This window comes from Sminthopsis crassicaudata, chromosome 1, assembly GCF_048593235.1.
Source record: "Sminthopsis crassicaudata isolate SCR6 chromosome 1, ASM4859323v1, whole genome shotgun sequence".
In the NCBI taxonomy this organism is placed as follows: Eukaryota; Metazoa; Chordata; class Mammalia; order Dasyuromorphia; family Dasyuridae; genus Sminthopsis; species Sminthopsis crassicaudata.
The window spans coordinates 744,541,016-744,564,096 of record NC_133617.1 but is presented as its reverse complement, the minus strand read 5'-3'; positions in this window follow the sequence as shown (position 1 = coordinate 744,564,096).

The window sequence follows — 23,081 nt, the reverse complement described above, 5'->3', positions numbered from 1 at the left end:
ATCTACTGATCTAATTCCAGTTAAGGCAACCGTCATGTTATCATACAGAAAAGGAGCAGTTTTCCAGATAATACTCTAGAATCAGGGGCAAAATAGAAATCTAAAGAATCTACTGATCTAATTCCAGTTAAGGCAACCGTAATGTTCCCAGACTGCCTTGTTAGCATCCTCAAGATAACCCCAGCATTTCAATATAATCCTTGTTCCCACCTTTATTTCCCCTCCTTGCCTGAGAATTTCCAAGTTATGCTGTCAAACCCCTGAGGTTATATTTCCTCTATGAAAGATCTGCTCATGATGTTCATCTTTTCTAACTCCTTTTCAGGACTAGCTGACCATGGGGTATTCTCTCCCACCTCATGGCATGTTCCTTTTAATGGCTTCTTCCTTCTGGTTAATCGTGAGTTCCGCTAGGAAATGTTTTTCTCCTTGTTCATGAAATAAAATAACACATCTTTGTAACCTGTGATGGATGCCTGGCTTGATTTCTTTAGGTCAACTGAATTGTAATATTTTTATAATATAATCTATTACTTTCCTGAATCTATTTCCTATGACCACTCCTGGTTCCTATTGTACCTTTTCACTTAGAATGGCCGAGTCATTCACAGTTGGTCATTGTAATATATGGCTGTTACAGTGCTCACTATTTTGTATCCATTCATGTAAGTCTTTCCAGGTTTTTCTGAGAGCATCTTGCTCTTCATTTCTTAAAGAACAATATTATCCTGTGGATGGTATAGACATCAGATGACGAAAGGCACCAAAAGCTAGGATTCGGCCATGTGAAGAATTCACGATGGCCCTTCTCTTTGGCAAAGGGTGGATTTCTTTAGGGATGAGGTCACAGACAAAATGAAGGGTCACAATAGACATTGGCAATGGTAAATATGAAATAGAGTGGGAGAGCATATGAAAGATAAGTGCCTCAGTGGAACTCAATTATCCAGTGGAAAAGGAGTAACCCATGAGGAAAGGGACTTAGCACCCTAAAAGAGTTAGTTTTAAGGAAGAGAATCGGGGCTGGGAAGCTGGAGTTAGAAGAGGTATCACATGGCACAGACCAAGAGGGGAGAGAGAGGGAGTAAACAGAGAGACATGAGTGGAGAGCCATGGCAGACTGACTCAAAGGAGGGCAGCAGCCATGGAATGTCCTAGAAGTAGATTTTGTAGGGAAAATTTAACTTCAGGGACATGACTGGGATTTTTGAAAGGACATGGCAAAGTGAGACTGCTCGAGGCTGCTACAGAGAGGGTTGCTTTCAGGGGTTTGACATAACTTGGATTTCTGACTGGCTGATCTCCCTAGAGCATGAGACCATGAAGCTAAACTGATCTCTATCAGTGGCTTTTACCTGCTTGCCTCAGGAATCAATTCTTTACTTTCTCTCTGTCCAACAGACCATTCAGGAGCTCATCACAATCGTATAGCACAATATGTTCGGCCATTCCCCAATTGATGGGCATACTATCAATTTCCAATTCTTTGTCACCACCAAAAAACAAAAAAACAAAAAACAAAAAACAAAAAAAAAAAAAAAAAAACACTGCTTTGAATATTTTTTGTATATATAGGTTCTTTTTTTGTTTGTTTTTTCATCTTTGACATACAGACTTATTCTGTCATATTAGCCAATCTAACAGATGTTGGGTGGAACCTCATCATTTGACTTATTATATTCCAGGGAGTTTTCAGTTGGAGATCTCTTTTAGGAGGTGATCAGTAGATTCTTTAGATTTCTATTTTGCCCCCCTGGTTCTAGAGCATTAAAGCAGTTTTTTCTTAATAATTTCTTGAAAGGGGGCAGCTAGGTGGCACAGTGAATAAAGCACCAGCCCTGAATTCAGGAGGACCCGAGTTCAAATCTGGTCTCAGACACTTAACACTTCCTAGCTGTGTGACCCTGGGCAAGTCACTTAACTCCAGCCTGGGGGGGGGAAATAATAATAATTTCTTGAAATATCATATTTATGTGAATGATTTAGCTATTCTTAGCTAATTGAATGATCTAAGACAATTTTAAAAGACTTAGGGAAAATACTGTCCATCTCCAAAAAGAATTTTTGGAATCTAGATTCAGATCAAAGCTTGCTTCTTTCTTTTACTTGTTCTTGTTCTTGTTCTATTCTCATTCTCCTCCTTTTCCTCTTCCTCCTACTCTTCCTCTTTCTCCTCCTTTTTTTTTTTTTGGCTGTATTTTATTTCTGACATGGAAACATAATTACACATGTAACAATTTGTTTTCCTTCTCAAGTGTGGGAGAGAGGGAAGAGAGGAAGAGAATTTAAACCTCAAAAAAAATTTAATGAATTTTGACATGTAATTTGGCAGGAAATAAAATAACAAATGTTTTAAAAAGATGATTTCTAGGATCTTCTGGATCTATATTTTCTGATAGAATATTTCACATTTTCTATTTTTTCATTCTTTTGACTTTGTTTTGTTTCTTAATGTCTTGTGGAGTCATTACTTGCTCATCTAGTTTTTAAAGGAGTTTTTTCATTAGTGAGTTTTGTACTTCCCTCCTCTCAAATTTGATCAGTTCTACTTTTTAAGGAGTTTTTTTTCTTCAGTGAATTTTTGTACATCTTTCTATGTGGCCAGTTTTGCTTTTTAATGAGTTCTTTTCTTTAATGGCTTTTTTATGCCTCTATTACCATTTGACCTATTCTGTTTTTTTAAGGTGTATTTTTAAGATGTTATTTTCATCAGTATTTTTTGTGTGCCTCCTTTGCCAAGCTGTGGGCTTTTTTTTCATTACTTTCTTGCATTGCTCTCATTTTACCCCCAAATTTTCATCTACCTCTTTTATTTGATTTTTAAAATACTTTTTGAGCTCTTGCAGGAATTTGGGGAGGGGTCTGAAACTTTGAATGTAGCGGTTTTAACTTTGTTGTCTTCTCACTGTGTGTTTTGATCTTCCCTGTTACCACAGTAACTTTGTTTTTGTTTGTTTGTTTTTGCTCATTTTTTCTTGACTTTTAATTTTATGTTAAAGTTGGGCTCTGCTCCTGGGTGAAGGACCACTGTCCTAAGCTTCAGAGTTTTGTTATTGAGGTTTTGGTAAAGCTATTTTCAGAGCTAGTTTTAGGAGTCTGTAAGTTTTTAGTTCTTTCAAAGCGGTTACAGATGAGGAAATTGAAATAAACAGAGTTAAATGACTTGCCCAGGACCACCTAGCTAGGAAGTATTGTCAACCAGACCAAACCAGCCTCTAACAGAGCAGGCCAGGAACAGGAGGGTCAGGAATCAAACAGAAGTTTAATTCAAAGTGAGAGAAAGCTTTCAAACAAGGAGGCAGATCAGACACATATTCCAGGACCCATGTTAGTCCTTGATTTATATACTCGTATCTAGACAAAGAGTCAAACAAATTATGTGGCAGCAGTAATGAATCAGCACGGGAACACTGAGCAAGGTTGTCTAGTAACACAAGTTCTCTCATAGCAGGGCTTCGTGTCTGGGCCTTTTGGTACTTGCCCAAGCTCAGGGACCTTCAGTTCCAGAAGATGATCACAAAGGACTGTTGTCATGCTAAGCTCAGAGCCCAACTTGCTTGCTGGACCTCTAGGAAACAAAGTGTCTCTCAATAGTATCTTACAATGTCTGAGGCCAGATTTGGACTCAGGACTTCCTGACTCCAGCACTCTCTGCACTGACACCTTCTGGCTGCCCCTTTGACTATATTACTTTGGACTTTTATCGTCACTTGTATCGTTCCATGGGAATCTTCCCCCTCTCCACAGCCTCTGAGCCTCCTCGGGGCAGAGAAAGCAAAGAAAGCCTCTACAAGATTGTATAGATGACCTGGAGTCTGGCCACCATCAGATCCTGATCTGGTCGGCCTCATGTACTAATATGAGATATCATCATGAATAGAATGTAAGCTTCCGGAGGTCAGGAACTACTTCTTTTCATCTCTGTATCATCAGTGCCTAGAAAAAGAGCTGGGTCATGGAAGGTACTTAAGTGTTTGCTAATGTTGCCCAAACAAAACTCTGCTGTGGACCTCAAGTAGGAAAGTGGAGACACAACAGACATAGAAGTATAGAACTCCTTCCCATTTCCCCCCCCTCTTCCTCCCAAGATCTAATCATATTGTATTTTTTCTTTCCTACTTGAGGTTCACACCAGAGTTTTATTTGGATAATATCAGCAAACATTTAAATACCTTTCCCACAATCCCTAAGGCAGCAAGCTGGGGGTAGAGACATGATCAGGTTGTAGATTCTCTATGTATCATCTTCTTCCCAGAGTCCTCCTCTCTCTGCAGGAACCTAAAGAGAATCTGGAACTCAAAGCTGGATGCCAGAAGACCAGGATCTCTCCCCAAGCTCTCACCAACTCTTCCCTCATACAGGTGAGAAGCATTGAGTAATCAGTCTCCACCAATAAGGAGAATCCGGTGCAAGTAGACTTTGAGTTAAAGGTTATAGTAAGTGTAGAATAAATAAATAACCTTAAGAACCAAATTAATACATGAATAAACACGTTTTTAAGAGTAGCCTGGAAAGGGATGAAACATAAATAATGAAATATTATGCCTTGAGGAAAGGAAATATTTTTGAGTGGTGGGAATTTCCGGGTGCCCAGATGGTGATAGGATTATGGCCCCAGGATATGGGGGCATCTGGGCCTTAGCCATTGACTAGTGACTTAAGAAGGCAGCTCTCGAGGTAGAAACCTTAAAAAGTCTTGAGTTGATGCTACACAAGCAATTCTTTTAAAGCCAGTGGGCCACATCACTCCCCTGCTCAAGAAATTTGACTGGTCCCCTCTTCTTCCTAAGAGAACATATGACTACTCTGAGCTTTGCGGCCTATTTTTCCAGGATTCTTGGACAACGTTCCTACTTATACACACTACATTCCCACCAAACTAGCCTGTAGTGTTCTCTATATATTCCAATCCCCCCATCTCTAAATTTTTGTATTCCCTCCTCACCTCCACCTTTTGCCCAAGCTCACATGGATAAAAAATGAATTTAAATACAGATCCTCTGATTCCTAATATTGACTTTCCTTGCTGTATTATGCTTTTTTCAAAACACAGCTCCCATGCTCTTTTCCAGATGCTAGTGCCCTCCCCCTTATCTGGGTAGGGGCTATAAGCTCCTGTGTCCTAATAGAATGTAAGGACCTTGTAGGTAAATATATAAAATAAGCACATTCTCTACTTTTATGTGCTAATTGCCCTGTCCTTGGACTGGGTGTGGGCATTTTGAAGATAAGAGAAAAGAGTCCTGGCATTATCTTGCAAAGCCTGGCACCGTAGCTGATATAATGGCTGAAATATTTCAGTGGAGGAATGGCAAGATAATCATCAGTGTGGGGAACTTAATGTCTCTTCCATCTGAAGGGTGAAATTCTGACTTGATCTTTGCCCCAAGCCATCATGTCAATGGCTTTTTAGAATCCACTTTTTAAAATCTTGTATTACTAGCAGAGGAGACTTCCCTTTCTTCAGTACAGGTTTGCCTCTTGGTGACAAAGGGTTGGAAATAGAGATCCAGAAGTCTATTGTGTTAAGTGACAGAGTCAGGGTCCACAAAGGCTAGAACTCTGGGCTACTCTGGGTCTAATGAAATTTAATGAGATCAAATGTAAAGTGAACACCTGGGTTCAAAAAATCAACTTCACAAGCTTGAAATATGAAACCTCAGTTTCCTCATCTGTCAAAAGGAAGGTTTTGGGGGGTAGCTAAGTGGCACAGTGGACAGAACACCAGCTCTGAAATCAGGAGGATCTAAGTTCAAATCTGGCCTCAGTCATTTAACACTTCCTGGCTGTGTGACCCTGGGCAAATTACTTAACCCCAATTGCCTCAGGAAAAAAAAAATTAAGATATTGGACTAGATTGCTTCTGATTCTAAATATATAATCTATGAAGCACTTCCTCTCTCTAGGCTTTGGTTTCTCCTTTATAAAATGTTGGTTTGGATGCTGGGGTGATTTACGGCCTCTCCAGACCCCCAGCTTTGCTGGCTTCCAGGGCCCTAGAACTAGTCTTTCTGCTGCCACAGCCCACTTACCCCCCAGTTCCTGCCCCAAACCCTTACAAGGACTCTGCCCCTCTGGGCTACAAGTCCCAAGGTTTATGCTACAAGAAGAGCTTGAGTGGATGTCAAATTATTAATAATTTATGATTAATAAATCATATTATTTATGATAATATGATTATCATCATTTAAAGATTATGATAAAATCTTTATTTTAAAGATTTTAAAAAGAAGCCAAGGGAAAGGGGAGCTGGAGAAGGAAAGCCCGCCACTGTTTGGCAATCAGCAAGTCTGCAGAACCAAAAGGTTACTTGATGACCCCTTGTGCCTCCTAAACCCTCACATTCCATTCTCCCCAGCCCTTCCTTTGCCCCCCCCAACAATCCCCACCGCCACCTTTGTTCTGTTCTTCCCTGTCCCTCCCAGGTCATCCTTTTCCATAAGGGCAGGGTTACAGCTAAGGCTCGATCAGAGTTCCTTTATCAGGTCTGATAACATCCAGTAATTATAACCCTTCTACCCATCTTCTGACTCCACTTCCAGAGCTTTAACCTTGTAGAACTTGAATGCCCATAAGGCCAGGGGTCACGTTCTCCCATTGAGACAAAAGCAATTACAGCCTGAGACTTGATTACAGCTTAATTTTGCTTCCTTTCAGCCCTCAGCTCAGCTCAACTATTAATGTAGATTTGGAAGCAGCTCTCAGCCGGGTCCTTGGCAGGCTTTGCTGAGGTCCTGAGGTAGGGGCCCTTCCAAGGATGCTGCTCATGGGTCGCCATCTTCAATGGCCGGATTGCCTTCCCCATCTGCAACCAGGAGCTGTCCCCTCAGTAAGAACAGCTAGATCCTGGCCCAGAGTCCCAGCTCAGTCAGGAGGAGCCTGATGTTCCTCTGATGCTTATTACCTCAGGCCGGGAACCAGGACTCCGGTGTCCAGTATGGGCTGAACAACACTGGGAAAGGGTGAGATGGGAGGAGGTCGTCATTGATTACTGAGGTTTTCACTTTCTGTTCTCAGAGAAATTCTCTAATTGCTCATTTGTTATTTGGGGCACAGGCTAGACTCCTAGGAGGGGACAGCTTCCCTCTTTAGGGATGAGCAGGATTTGCCTTAGAAAAAGAGACAGGAGGGGCAGCTAGGTGGCGCAGTGGATAGAGCACCAGCCTTGAATTCAGGAGGACCTGAGTTCAAATCTAGTCTCAGACACTTAACACTTCCTAGCTGTGTGACCCTGGGCAATTCACTTAAACCCAGCCTAAAAAAAAAAAAAAAAAAAAGAAAGAAAAAGAGACAGGATTATGCTGGGCTAATAGCTAATAATCCCACTTCCAAGGCCTTGAATATATCACCCATGAATGGTTGGGGTTCAACAGCTAGGGAGGGACTCCATTTATAGCAAGAGGGAGCCAGCCCCCAGAAGGAACCTTGACCCTACTTCCATTTAATTTATAATTAAAGCAACTCAGTGACAGAAAAAAAAAATCAAACTCTTCATAAAGAAGCTCCTCAAGGGAAAAAAATAGCGCCCCAGGATGAGTGATAATTGCAAATCAATTCTATCAGACATAACTCCAATATTATTTTAGTTGTTTACAAACTAAGGAAAGATAGTATCTTGCCAAATATTCTTCTATGTGATAAATATGGTTCTGATTCCTAGATCAGGAACAGAGCAAGCAAAATAAATAAATAAAGCCACAAATCAATTTGTCAAATAAATATTGATGCAAAAATGCTAAGTGAAATCTTAACAAGGAGGCAAAAAGATTTTTCCCTATAATCAGGTTGGATTTATACCTAGGGATGTAGAGTTGGTTCGGTATTAGAAAAATATTCGATCACATTAATCATAAAAACAATTTTTAAAACTGTACAATGATATCAATGGATGAAGATAAAATGGGTGGGAAAAATACTTTTTTAAAGAGAATCCTAGTGATTCACTTAAAATTAATCAAAATAATTTCAGTAAAATGACAAGATCTAAAATAAGCTACATAAATCATTACACTTTCTGCCTATTGTCATGAAAAACCAGCAGGAAGAAAGGGAAAGAGAAATTCTGTTCAAAATAACTGCCAAATACATATAATTTCTTTAATTCCACCAATAAAACACATATAGAATCATATGACTACAACTAAAGAGCCTAAGTGGCTCAGGGGATAGAGCACTAGTCCTAGAGTCAGGAAGAGCTAAATTCGAATCTGGCCTGAGACAATTAGTAGCTGTGTGACTGTCAGCAAGTCACTTACACTCTGTTTGCCTTAGTCCAGTGGAGAAGGAAGTAGTAAAGCACTCCAGTATCTTTGCCAAAAATGGGGTCACAAAGAGTTGGACGTGACTTAACAATTACAAAATACCTTTTATAGAAATACCAACTTAAATTCTAGAAAAGAAATGAATTTTTTATAATTGGGCCACAATTACATAATGAAAAAAATAGAAACCATTTAAAGTAGCATTGCCACATCAGTCACCACATCAGTCAAATTGCCAGTTACTTTTTAGAACTAGAAAAAAATTATAAGGAGATATATCTGAAGGAAAAAGCAGTCAAAAATCCTCAGGGAAATGATGAAAAAAAAAAAAGCAAAAAGATAGGAGATATGGCAGAATCAGATCTCAAATTATAATATTAAAAAATCATCAGACCCATTTTGAATTGATTAGTAAGTAGAGAAATTGATTAATGAAAAGCAGGAGCAAAATTTTATGGTAATTTAGGATTTAATGAATCTAGAATCAAAACCACAGGGGCAAGATTCACTAATCAACAAAATCTTATACCAGATCTCTTTCTGACTTTTCTATAAGTTTGATCAAGAACTCTTCCCTTATTCATAGTTGTGAAAGATCTCTCCTTTTCTAATTTGCTTATGACATGACTTTTTATATCTAGATCATATAGCCATTTAGAGTTTATTGTGCTATCTGGTATGAGATGTCAGCACAATAAACAAAGATCAAACAAAGGGTAGACATGATCATAGTAGATTAAATGGACGATTTTGATTTACTCATAAAATTTAAAAGGTTTTGTACCTGTCTCATAGAGTTGTCATGAATATTAGGGTTGAGGTAGATGAGAATGAAACAGCAGATAGCTGGCGTCTGGGAAGGTTTGTTTTTTGACAGCAGGGAGTTCAATATCACTGGGATATAGAGGAGAAGCAGCGAACTAGGGAAATTTTTCTGATAATGGCTTAATATCCCACTTACATCAAAATACATAAGAACGAGAGCCATTACTCAATAGATAAAAATGTTCAACGGATATGAAGAAAGTTGAAAGAAACTCTTGATGATCATGTAAAAAGCCTCAACCAAACCACTAATTCTGGTAAATAATTTTTGTTGAAATAGAAATTTAAATAATTCTAAGATTCCATTGAACACTTGTCAGACTAAAAAAAAAATGACAGCAGCAAAGGAAAATAGTAGCGGTCAGAGGGGCTATGGGAAGATGGGTATATTAGTACACTCATGGTAGAACTATTGATCAGTCCATTTTGGAAAGCAATTTGGCATGTATTCCAAAGAGATCAAAGTTAGAGAATAATGACCCATTTATGCAGAAAACAAAATATGTGCCTTTCAGCTGGAGAATGATTGAGTAAATCAAGGCATATATATGGATGAAATAAAATAATTTTGTACCATAAGAAAATATGAAAGGGAGAGGTTCCAAAAGATCTAGGAAGATTTGTATGAACTGATACAGAATGAAGCAAACAGAACCAGGGGAACATTTTATATAACGACTACCACATTGTAAAAGAAAACAACTTTGAAAGATTTAAGAATTTTTATCACTGTGTAGCCCCTGTTTTACCAAGCTCTTCCAGAGACTAAAAGTTGCTTGCTATTGCTTTATCTCTAAGTCAATATATAGGAATATTAGGGAAAAGGCATTGTGAGTGTACAGTTTGGGCTCACAGTCCGGTTATAAGGTACTTCTCCCTACTATGGCAAGAAGACATCTGAAAATCTGTGAGGAGGATGTAGAGAAGATAGAGAGGAAGATGAAGAGACCCACCTCCCTTGTTAAAACTCCCTTGTTGTGTTATGAAAAAGCATAAAGAGAAGGGTGTGAGAAATTAATAGCTTATTATGATGGCTGAAGAAATAACAAAGAGAAATGGGTAATATTAACATTTTCTGAGATGCTGAATTTAAGTCTTCTCTTGAGAAGAAATATGAAGAGGATCCTTGAGAGACTTTACTATGTGGAATGAACTAAATAATGAAATTTATGTTTTTAGAAAGAAAGTGAACTAAGGTGATATTTAGGGTCTGACATTATACTGGTTATGATCTTTCTTATGGCCAAGATATTATAAATGATCTATGTTTTTGTTGTATTATTAATTTCATTTTAAGATATTTATATTCAATTATTTTAATATTCATTTATTCATAGGAGGTTTCACAATTATAATATACAGAGAGATACAAATAACTACTGCTGAGAAAGTTGCTTTCTCCAGTTTATTCAATGAATGATATATAAATTGCAGAGGGTGTTTAATGCAACTAATTGATGAAAAAGTTTGTAATTTTATTAATTAGAAATTAAATATCAAAACACATCTCTGGATTACTCTAAATCTCAGAATATCCACTCTCCTTAATTACCAATGATCTTTTCATGGCCGTGTTTAATGCAACTAATTGATGAAAAAGTTTGTAATTTTATTAATTAGAAATTAAATATCAAAACACATCTCTGGATTACTCTAAATCTCAGAATATCCACTCTCCTTAATTACCAATGATCTTTTCATGGCCAAATCCAATGATCTTTCCTCAGTCTTTCTCCTCCTTAAACCCTCCATCCCCTATAGCTAGAATTCTCTCCCTTCTCATCTCTGCCTCTGAGCTTCCCTGACTTCTTCCAACCTCAGACTGTGAAAGAAGCCTTTCCTGATCCCTCTTAATTCTAATGTTTTCCCTCTGGTCATTATTTCCAACTTATCCATCTATATCTTTTTTGGGTTTTGTCTTTCCATTCGACTGTGAGCTCCTTGAGGGTACTGTGCCTTTTTTCTAATGTCAGCACTTAATACAAAGCTTGACACAAAGTAGATGCTCTTTAAATACTTACTATCACTGAAATATGGGAGAGTCAAGAAACAAGGAAATCTCTGAGTGAATGTATTCTAAATTATGGCCTTGCTCTGAGCACAGTGATTCACCACAACAGCAGACAGGCAAACAGATGGATGAATCATGGTGCCCACCTGTTGGCTGAGAGCTGCAGGCCAATGTGATGGACTGAAACATGGCCACTGTGGGCACCTGTTTGACTGACTACGTTGATTAATTCTAAACAAGAGCGAGCTTTGGGGAGTGGGAGTGGAGAAAGAGTTAAAAATGAGTAAAGATGATTATAATGACATCATAAAAAAGAAAAAAGGTGTCAATGAAATGTTTTTTAAAATATATAAAAACGTTCAATTTATACTTAAAGGCTTATATATCCTAGAAATCCACAGGTTTGTTTGTTGATGTGTATTAAGTTAATAAGAAAAAAGAAAACCAAATCAGTTACGCCAATTAAAATGTAGACGCTCAGATGTTTTGAAAGCAGAGTATCAGAGCAATTAATAAAATGAGTGTGTGCTGTTACATCTGGGAACAAATATATGAAGAGTCTTCCTGACTAATCCAGAATGATTATAAGTTAGTTGTGTGCCTTATTTATGGACTCAAATAAAAATACAGCATATGGTGTTAGGAAATTAATATTGAAAGAAATATCTTTTTTAAGAGCTACTGAAAACCACAGGCAAAACCTTCCCCATTTTATCCAAGCCTCAAGTACTCGATTATCTGACCTCGGTGCATTAACTCAAGAGTTTCAGCTCTTTATAGAAGCCTAGCATCACAGATGGAGGAAAAAAATGATTGGATAGAAACGGGGCTAGCAAAAACAAACAAAAAACCTTCTCTCTTCCTCCAGTGACTAAGAAATATTCATTATTCAAATCCAACTGCATCTGCAAGGACAGAGAGAGCAAACCAGACTTCTTTGGATACAAACCAGACATCTTTGCAGGATTTTTATTTCCACCTGCATCATTTAAGGATAAGAGATTTCTTTAATATAAGATAGAACAGTAATGAACAGAACTGGATTTCTAAACTTAACTCATTAGCACTAGATAGAATTTCTGAAGTAAGTTCAGAGTCAAACTTAGGCAGTTGCAAGACAAAATCAATTAATTGTAAATAGGATCAGTTAAAGAAAAAAAGACATAATCAATCTGAATAGCTCAGTTCCTTTCTTTGATCAATGAGTTATGTATGTATGTCTCTCACAGATCAGTTATGTATAAGATTTGTATAATTCCATAACATTTCTATATAAGATTTTTAACATAGTTATTATTTTTATTTTTTCCTTTTTTTTATTAAAGCTTTTTATTTTCAAAACATCAGCATGAATTTGAAACTATGCCCAAAAAGTTATCAAACTGTGAATATCCTTTGATCCAGCATTGCTGCTATTGGGCTTATATCCCAAAGAAATACTGAGGAGGGGAAAGGGACTTGTATGTGCCAAAATGTTTGTGGCAGCTCTTTTTGTAGTGGCTAGAAACTGGAAGATGAATGGATGTCCATCAGTTGGAGAATAGTTGGGTAGATTATGGTATATAAATGTTATGGAATGTTATTGCTCTGTAAGAAATGACCAGCAGGAGGAATACAGAGAGGCTTGGAGAGACTTAAATCAACTGATGCTGAGGGAAATGAGCAGAACCAGAAGATCGCTGTACACTTCAATGCTGTATGAGGATGTATTCTGATGGAAGTGGAGATCTTCAACATAAAGAAGATCCAACTCACTTCCAGTGGATCAATGATGGACAGAAACAGCTACACCCAGAGAAGGAACACTGGGAAGTGAATGTAAATTGTTAGCACTACTGTCTATCTACTCAGGTTACTTATACCTTCGGAATCTAATACTTAATGTGCAACAAGAAAATGGTTTTTACACACATATATTGTATCTAGGTTATATTGTAACACATGTAAAATGTATGGGATTGCCTGTCGTTGTAGAGGGAGGGAGGGGAAAATCTGGAAAAATGATTACAAGGGATAATGTTATAAAAAAAATACTCATGCATATATACTGTCAAAAAATTTATAATAAAGTGACTTTGTTTTCAATAAAAAAAAAGTTATCAAACTGTGCATACCCTTTGACCCAGCAGTGTTTCTATTGGGCCTGTATCCCAAAGAAATCTTAAAGGAGGGAAAGGGACCCACATGTGCAAAATGTTTGTGGCAGCCCTCTTTGTAGGGGCAAGAAACTGGAAACTGAATGGATGTCCATCAGGTGGAGAATTATTGAATAAGTTATGGTCCATGAATGTGATGGAATATTATTATTCTGTAAGAAATGATCATCAGGATGATTTCAGAGAGGCCTGGGGAGACCTATAGGATACTAAGTGAAATGAGCAGAACCAGGAGATCATTATACATGACAATAGCAAGATTATATGATGATCAATTCTGATGAACATGATTCTTTCCAACAATAAGATAATTTATGCCAGTTTTAATGATCTTGTGACAAAGAAAGCCATCTGCACCCCGAAAGAGGATTGTGGGAAATGAATGTGGATCACGACATAACATTCTCACTCTTTTAGTTGTTGTTCGCTTAAATTTTGTTTTCTTACTCATTTACTTTTTTTTATCTGATTTTTCTTGTGCAGCAAGAGAATTGTATAAGTATGTTTATACCTATTGGATTTAACACATTTAACATATATTGGATGACTTGCCATCTAGGGGAGAGCATGGGGGAAGGGGGAGAAAATCTGAAACACAAGGCTATGCAAGGGTTAATGTTGTCAAATTATCCATGTATATGTTTTGAAAATAAAAAGCTTTATAAAAAACAAAACAAAACATAAGCACGGATAATTTTTCAGCATTGACCCTAACCAAACCTTGTGTTCCAAAATTTCCCCTCCTCCCCACTCCCTCCCCTAGATGTCAAGTAGTCCAATATATTAACATAGTTATTATAACAGTACATACTGATATAAGTTTTTCTGATGCAACTTTAGAATGGGTTTTAATAGAGCAATTAATGCAAAGTCTGAAAAAAAATTACAAAGCAGGGAACAATAAATCCCATTTCCCTACAGCCAAGTGAACCAAGATGAGGGATTCTCCCAAAGGTCACCTGAGGAAGCGAGTTACGTTTCTCTTATAACTTGTGGGTCTTCTGTAGGATTGTCACAATTTCTATTGACTTTTTACTGTTGTAAGCACAAGACTGATCATAACACAAGCCATAGTAAGACATATACATCCACAGTGATGCTCCTAAGTTCACCTATGCCTTTTTCACACCAAAACATAAATATACCACTTAAATCTTGGCAGGGATTGAGAGACAAAACAGTTGATTATTTCTGCATCACATGATTTGAGTGGATCGAGTCCCCCAAACCACCTAGTACTTCTAAATAATTTCTTATACAAATGGGTAAAAGTCTCATTTTCTTCTTGACCAAGGTATTCAAAAGCTATCTCTATTTGAATCAGGGGGCAAATTTTCTTTCTTTCTTTTTAGTTGTCACATATTTCTTAAGGAAACTTCCTTATAATAGGTGAATAGGTAGTTCATGGTCAATACGTGTAACATCCAACAAGTTTAGGTTCATTAGGTGAAAGTAGACAATGGAGGAAGGTACTTTGCGATGTATTTGACACCAGTGAAAAGGTAAAACTGGTCTCAAAGGAATGCCCTATTTAAGCAGCTTCTAATGAAAATTTTAAAGGAATTAAAACCTTATCTGCTTGATCTTTCTAGATGTTAACTACTTCAACTAGGTGCTTTTAACTTTTTAAATTTCTTAACAGGATTCCTTATTGCTTTTGTGTTTTATAGGAATACAACATCAAAGATGTATAAAATTTGGGGCAGCTAGGTGGGGCAGTGAAAAGAGCACCAGCCCTGAAGTCAGGAGGACCTGAGTTCAAATGTGACTTCAGGCACTTTACACTGCCTAGCTGTGTGACCCTGGGCAAGTCACTTAACCCCAATTGCTGGGGGGAAATTGTGTAAAATTCTAATGCTGAGTGAATACAAAATTTAAAGTCTTTTTACCACAAGGATTTCAAATAGTTTTCTATGTTATTCAGTAGTCTGGTCAAATTTCAATACAAGCTAGAAAAAACAAGTTCTAGCTAAAATAGCAAATTTAATATAGCTTCATTGAATTGTATTAAGAAAATCTTACAGAAATAAAAGAGGCTTTTTTCTCCAACTAAAAATTGGAGGACAGTTCAGTCATTTTAGTGATTTATATTATATAACAAATTTTCAAAAATTTCTTTCTGAATTGATTAGTACTTAACTTTAATTTGTAAAACTCTCATGTATCTAATTATATTTACTCCTCTAATCAAACTTATGTATTTTTTAATTGTTCCCTTATTTACACAAATTTTTCTTTTTTTTTTTTTTGAACTAGGAAAAAGTTAATAATTAAGTGCTTAAGTGCCACAGCTATTCAAACTGTCATTTGCAATCTAATTTTTTTCTTCTCTTTGGAATTTCACTGATAACACTTTCAAATTAGATTGTTTCTTCTTTTCTTTTGGGGGTATATAGTATCGTATTTTTCCAATGATAAGTACTTGATATATATATATGTGTGTGTGTGTGTGTGTGTGTGTGTGTGTGTGTGTGTGTGTGTGTGTGTGTATAATTATATTATTATTATTATAGCTTTTTATTTACAAGACATATGCATGAGTAATTTTTCAGCATTGACTCTTGCAAAATCTTCTGTTCCAACTTTTCCTCTCCTTCCCCCCACCCCCTCCCCCAGATGGCAAGTAGACCAATACATGTTAAATATATTAAGGTATATGTTAAACACAATGTATGTATACATATCCAAACAGTTATTTTGGTATAACTAGTTTTTAACATTCATTTTTTATATGATTTTGAGTTCCAAATTTTTTCTACCTCTCTCCCTCTTATCTACTCTTCCCTAAGATGGCAAGGAATCCAATATAGGATATACATGTTGTAAGCAACCTATAGAACTGTATTTCCATAAAGGGACAAAGATTTAACAAAAGGTCACGTCAGCTGACCTGAGTTAGTCAAAACAAGATATTGAGCCACTGATCTGATAAACTGAAAAAATATCACTCCAAAACAAGAAATGGGTAAAAGGCAAGCACTGAGTCCATATGCTTAATTAGTTAATTAATAGTAACTTCTCCTTCTCAAAGGAGAAGTTTTCTGCCATTTTTGGATATGTCAAGGAGAAACATGCAATGGGAGGACCAGAAGTCTGTTAACTTCATCGTTCCCACCTAATAGGGCAATGAGGGAGGGACCTTGTGCTTCAGGATAGCAAATAAAAGGCTCATTTCCCATGTTTACAAGCATATCTGCCCAGGAACTGCCCCTGAATGGATCACCCAGAATACCACAAATAAACCGAATTACTTCAAAGACTCCTGAATCCCTTTTATCTTTGTAGCTTATTTCTAACACAGGTGTGATCACATACATATTATTTGCACATTAGTCATGTTATGAAAGGAGATACAGAACAAAAGGGAAAAGCCACAACAACAACAAAAATGAAAATAGTGTCCTTCAATCTGCATCCCGATTGCAAAGTTCTTTCTCTGGATATGGAGAGTATTTTCCACAAACTAGATTATTTCTAATCAGCAAAATGATCTTCCTCTCTTAGCTGTAAAACAATAACTGTTACTCTTCGGGCAAAGAGTGATAAGAGATCTAAGTGTTAGTTTCCTTGGCATTTTTACAGTTTTTAATTCTCCTTTCTCCTCCTTCAAACAAATTACACAAACAAGTAAAACTCACTAAAATGTTTCAGCACTTATAAAAACATTCAAATTATAGTTTGGATATTCACAGTAAAGAACTTACATTTTAATCCCTCATTAGTTTATGATACAATAAATTTCTACAGATGAAAGATCCCGACTCTCTTTTGTGTGTTTCTCATCTGTTTTACAATTTAGCCAGGATTAAAAGACAGAAGGAGCGGAACAGCTAGATGCTGCAGTGGATGGAGTGCTGGCCCTGAAGTCTGGTGGACAAATCTGGCCTCAGACACTTAATACTTCCTAGCTGTGTGACCCTGGGTAAGTCACTTAACCCCAATTGCCTCAGCAAAAGACAGAGAAAGAAACATTCTTTCTGCAGGAAAATAAAAGTTGCGGTTGACCAAGTTCCGGGAAAAAGTTTGACCTACAAATATAGACAATATGACAAAACAAACACAAAATCACTTGCTGATAGTTAAAAACTCATTGTCCACCAATGAAAGTCCCCCTTTTTGATCAAATTTGGGGACTCAAATATCTTTTAGACTAATAATTTTGGAGTCTCTTTTTCCAACTGGGAAGAATCCTCCACTGGTTTGCCGGCCAATCCCAGCTTTGGCTATTTGTGACTGCTGGCCACGCTATTCCCCAATAATAGTTACTTGGGATAAGTGCTCCCCCAGTTCATCTTCAGTTAGAGAAGTGGTTTTGTCCTTCATTACCCCTTCAATTTCCTGGGATGGAAATGGGCAAATTCCCTAAGGGATGTCTTTTTTTTTTTTTTTTTTTTGAGGGCAATTGGGGTTAAGTGACTTGCCCAGGGTGACACAGGTAGGCAGTGATAAGTATCTGAGACCAATTTGAACTCAGTTCCTCCTGACTTCAGAGCTGATGCTCTATCCACTGCGCCACCTGGCTGCCCCTCCCCTAAGGGATGTTACAGTGCTTCTCTTAAGGGATCTCAATAATGTGTACTTCTCCTAGAAAGAAACAGGGAGCCCTTTAAGAAGTAAAGAAAATTTCTCCAAGAGTCTTAAGACCTGATTCTAACACCTTGATATATTCTTGACAAATGCTATTGACAGTCACACTTAAACACAAGGAGGACACAAGACAAGCACGCAATGACTTACTGAGCAGTAGTGGGTGGGGGAGAGGAAGCACAGCTGCTTTCCTTAGCTTGGAAAGGAAGAAATTGAGGGGTGGAAATAAGATCCAGTTCAGCTCTCATCAGAAAAGTCACTTGGTAGAAAATCTCACATGAGAGCAGTCTGAAAGTAGAATTGTTCCCCAGGAGTGTCCCAGAGATCAACTTCCCTCCCCTCAAGAAGCTACCCCAGAGATCAACTTCCCTACCCCCAGGCCTTTCATGGTTGCCAAACTGACACAGTCAAAAATTCAGATTGACTGAGGCACAAAGTTCCTAGCACAATCAACTTATTGGTAAAACATGAATATATTAATAAAGAGGATCTCAGCTTTCCCAGCAAAGCTAAGACTCCGAATGAGGAGGACAGCTCTCTTTGATAATGTGGGAGCATACAGAAAATAGGATATTTCATTGTGTTCCATAGTAATATGGAAGAAAATGGGATTGGATGGAAAATGGGATTGAGAGCTAGCAAAAATCCCTCCCTCCCTTTCTCTCTCCTTTCTGTAACTAAGAAATAGTCGCTTAAGTCCAGACACATCTGCAAGGACAAAGAGAAAGGGATAGATACTAAAGATAGTGTGAAAGTAGAAATAACAAGATGTGACAGCACACTTTGTGTGGGCTAAATGTGAGAGAAGTGTTGTACAAGACGCCAAGGTTACAAGCCCAAGCGATTGGAAGGATTGTTTTCCATGATAATGAGAAAGTTGACAAGAGGAGGAGGTTTGGGGTGGGGGGGAAGCTTATAAATTCTGTTTTATTCAGGATAAGTTGGAGATCCTATAGAAAATCCCCTTCGAGATATCCAAAAAGCAATTGAGAATGTGAAATTGGAGAGAGAGACATAGACCTGAGAATTGTTTGCATAGAGATGAAAAATGAGCTAATAAAATCAATGTGACAATGAGATGTAGTACTGTTACAGCATAGAAAGGGAAAAGACACTGTTATGGCATCCAAAGAAAAGAGAAGAGGATGGAACAAAGCCTTGGAGGACAAACACAGGAGAAAGCAGTGCATGAAAACCCAGAGGAAAAAATTATTGAGGAGAAGAGGGTGATTGATGGGTTGTCAAAGGTTGCTGAGGGGTCATGAAGGATGAGGACTGGATAAAAACCATTGGATTTGCTGGGAACTTTGTAATGAGGGAAATGATTATTAATAATAACTAATGATCTTTTATATATGGCAATAAGAAGATTATACGATGATCAATTCTGATGAACGGGGCTCTCTTCAACAATGAGATGGTTCAAATCAGTTCCACTTGTTTAGTGATGAAGAGACTCAGATACACCCAGAGATGACCATGGGAACTGAATGAGGTTATTTGCTTGCATTTCATTTTGTTTCTCTTTTTTTTTTTTTTTTTTTAACTGGTTTGACTTGATTTTTCTTGTGCGGCACGACGTTCTATAAATATGTCTGCATATGTTGTATTTAACATATATTTCTACCAAGTTTAACATATATTGGACTACTTGCCATCTAGGGAAGAGTGTGGGGGAAGAGGGGAAAGAATTGGAACACAAAATTTTGCAAGGGCCAATGTTGAAGAATTGTCCACGCATATGTTTTGAAAAATAAAAAGCTTTAATAAAGAAAGAAAAAAAAAAACCTAATGATCTACAGAGATTCAGAATTCCCCCTTTCTTTTCAACTTTCAAGAGCTCAATCTCAGAAGGTTGAATTAAACTATTCCTCTCTCTGACTCAAGCCACTGTGCAAGGAATCTTTCATTTCAGGTGAATTCTGTTCAATCAAGCTTGGGTGGAGGCAGATCCTTTTGTCTGGATAAGCCAAGACTGGGGTGGTCTGACAATATAGTTCCTCTGTCCGATTTCTCAGCCCCTCATTTTAACATAGCCCACTTTTCACTGTTAACCAAAGTTGCCATTCCTCTTCCAAAACAAAACAAAACATAACATCCATATGATTTCTGAGCCTCTCCACCATGATTGTCTTTTATCTGAGAGATGGCCAAATGGTCATCCTTTTATTAACAACCTTCTGGTTCTGGAAGAACTCCAAATCCTTGGATTTACAAACGCTTTGTTCTAATGGATCTAATATCTTTCTCTTTCTCCCTTTCTTTATCTGAGACAGAGAACTCCATAACCTCATCTGTTGTACTGACTATTCTTTTGCAGCTGGGTTGGGAAGTGCATAGAATGCTGGACTTGAAATCAGTAACTGTGTGACCTTAGACAACTCAGTTGACCTCTTTGTGCCTCATTTTCCTCATCAGTAAAATAGAGATAATAATAACATTAACCTCCTAGGGGTCCTCAGAGGATCAAATGAGACTATTTATAAAATGCTTTGCAAATCTTAAAGCACTAGAGACATGCTAGTTATTGTTATTTCTCTCAGTTTGTGTCATTTTTTCTTTTTTTTTTATTTATAAGCTATATGCATGGGTAATTTTTCACCATTGACCCTTGCAAAACCTTGCGTTCCAATTTTTCCCCCTCTTTCCCCCTCCCTAATATGGCGGGTTGACCAAAACATGTTAAATATGTTAAAGTATATGTTAAATACAATATGTGTATACATATCTGTACAGTTATTTTGCTGCACAAGAAGAAAAGGACTTTGGAATAAGGTAAAATTAACCTGAGAAAGAAATAAAAAATGCAAGCGGATAAAAACAGATGGAGTAGAAATGCTATATAGTGGTTCACACTCATTTCCCAGAGTTCTTTTCCTGGGTGTAGCTGGTTCAGTTCCTTACTGCTCTATTGAAACTTATTTGGTTCATCTCATTGTTGAAAATGGCCACGTTAGGGCAGTTAGGTGATGCAGTGGATAGAGCACTGGCCTTGAATTCAGGAGGACCCGAGTTCAAATCTGGCCTCAGACACTTAATACTTCCTAGCTGTGTGACCCTGGGCAAGTCACTTAACCCCAGCCTCTACCAAAAAAAAAAGAAAAAATGGCCACGTCCATCAGAATTGATCATCGTATAGTATTGTTGAGTATACAACGATCTCCTGGTTCTGCTCATTTCACTCAGCATCAGTTCATGTAAATTTCTCCAGGCCTTTCTGAAATCTTGTGTAACTTTTCAAATACAATGTGAATTCCTGCTTGGCTTTATTCAAATCATTAATAAAATGTTAAATAATACAGGGGTCAAAGAAAGTTTTCTGGGGCACTGCACTGAAGACCTTCTGCCATCTTAACCTTGAACCAGTCCCAGCTCCTTTGAGACCAGCCTCTTAACGCCTTCTGCATCTAGCTAACTGAACTATGATTTAGCTCTCCATCTTTCTCTCAAGAGTATCAGATTACTTTGTCAAAAGCTTCACTAAAATCCCGGCGTGATACCATTAATCTGATCCATCAGAAAATAATTGTCATCTAAGCAATCAAAGCCAGTTCTCAAAGGAACAATGATGGCTGGTTGTGCTCATCCTTCTTTTCTAAATGTTCACTATGTCTTTAATAATCCATTCTAGTCTTTTGCCGGGATCAAAGTCAAGTTCACTGGCCCATGGTTTGCAGACTCTGTGCTCTTCCTTTATTTTTGACAAGTGAGGCGTTTCCCCTTGTCCATTGTTGTGGTACATCTCCTATTGTTCATAATCTTTCAAATGGCCCCTCCAACATTAGTTTAGCGATGACATTAATAACTAATGATTTGTAGATTCAGACTCCTTCAGGATGATGTTGGGGTCAGATGACTTGAATTAATCAAGGGACACTTTCTTCCTTGTTGATCTTGGGTGTCAACTCCCTCTTAGACATTTTTGTTTTGTCCTTTCCAAAGGTCCAAAAGTCATCCTCTTTGGCACAGAAAACAAAAATAAATCAACAAGTGTGACCAGTTCTACCTTCTCTGTGTGTCAGTGGTCATTGTCCTGTCCCTCCCCGAGCCAAAAAATCTTCTTCCCAAGAATTAGAGTAACAAAACTGCTTCCTGCTCTCTTTAGCTTCCCTCACCAGCTCCATTTGTAACTCCCTTCTGAGAGTACTAAACCACCCTTTTTTAAATTCCTTTTTTTACCCTCCCTTGATGTCAACTTCTGCAAAGATCCTTTTAAAATTCAGAGTTTCCATTTTTCTTCTCCTTGGAATTTCTTTGCTGAGATTTTCTCATCCCTTTTTGTGTTAAGTCCCCTTTCAGAATATTAGTCCCTGGATCTCCTTCCTCCCCATCTCCTGAACTCTTTAAAATCTCTTCTCCCAAATTTAGGAAGCTTGTTAAATCACACACTTCTTTCCATTCCCTTTCAGGCACAAACTCTCCTCGCTCATAAACTTCTCCACAAGGCTCTCATCACCTTTATCCCAGTTACCATTTCTTGTATGTTAGTGAGAGTCACATTCAAAATGGAATCTCCTTACTCTCTCCCTCCCTCCCCCACACTATGGGTCCCTTACCTTTGAAGAATTAAATTATCACCAAAGCAAGTCAAGAAGCGATAATTAGTCACTTTGGTCAGAGAAAGTGCTCTAGCAGGTCCCTGGCTAACTGGAACTCCCATTCCTTGGAGGCAGACATGACCTGTTTCCTAAACTCTTCCTCTCTTTCTCCTCCCCCAGATCACTTGTTTCTCAATTCACTTCAAGAAGTACTATTTAAGTATCTACTATGTGTCAGGCAGTGTGTAATATAAAAATTAAACCGTCCCTGTCCTTTAGAAGCTTACTGTCTACTTGCATATATCTTATGTCAATTGTTTTCCTGGAATCTTAAATGGAGTCTATAACCCCTTAACCTGTCTACTGGGACTACAGCCTGAACCACCAAAGGCCTGTTCTTTCCTTCGTACATTCACTCTCATTTTTCTCACTGTTTGCAAACATGACCCAACCAGTGTTGATGTAGGTCCATGAGAATGTAAGTTTCTGGAAGCTTTATTTGGTACTTAATGCTTGTCCAGTAACTAACTAGGGTTTTTCCTTTTTCTTCAGTTTTTTTCTGAGCCATGGATCTTTCTCTTAGCTCACCGAAGCTTCAATGGATCAGGGATGTGGCTGACAAGATTCCCAAATCCCCAGGATTCCATTTGTCTCCTAATAATGTTGAGTCTGTGAGGTGACTGGGAATAAGGAAACTCCTTCA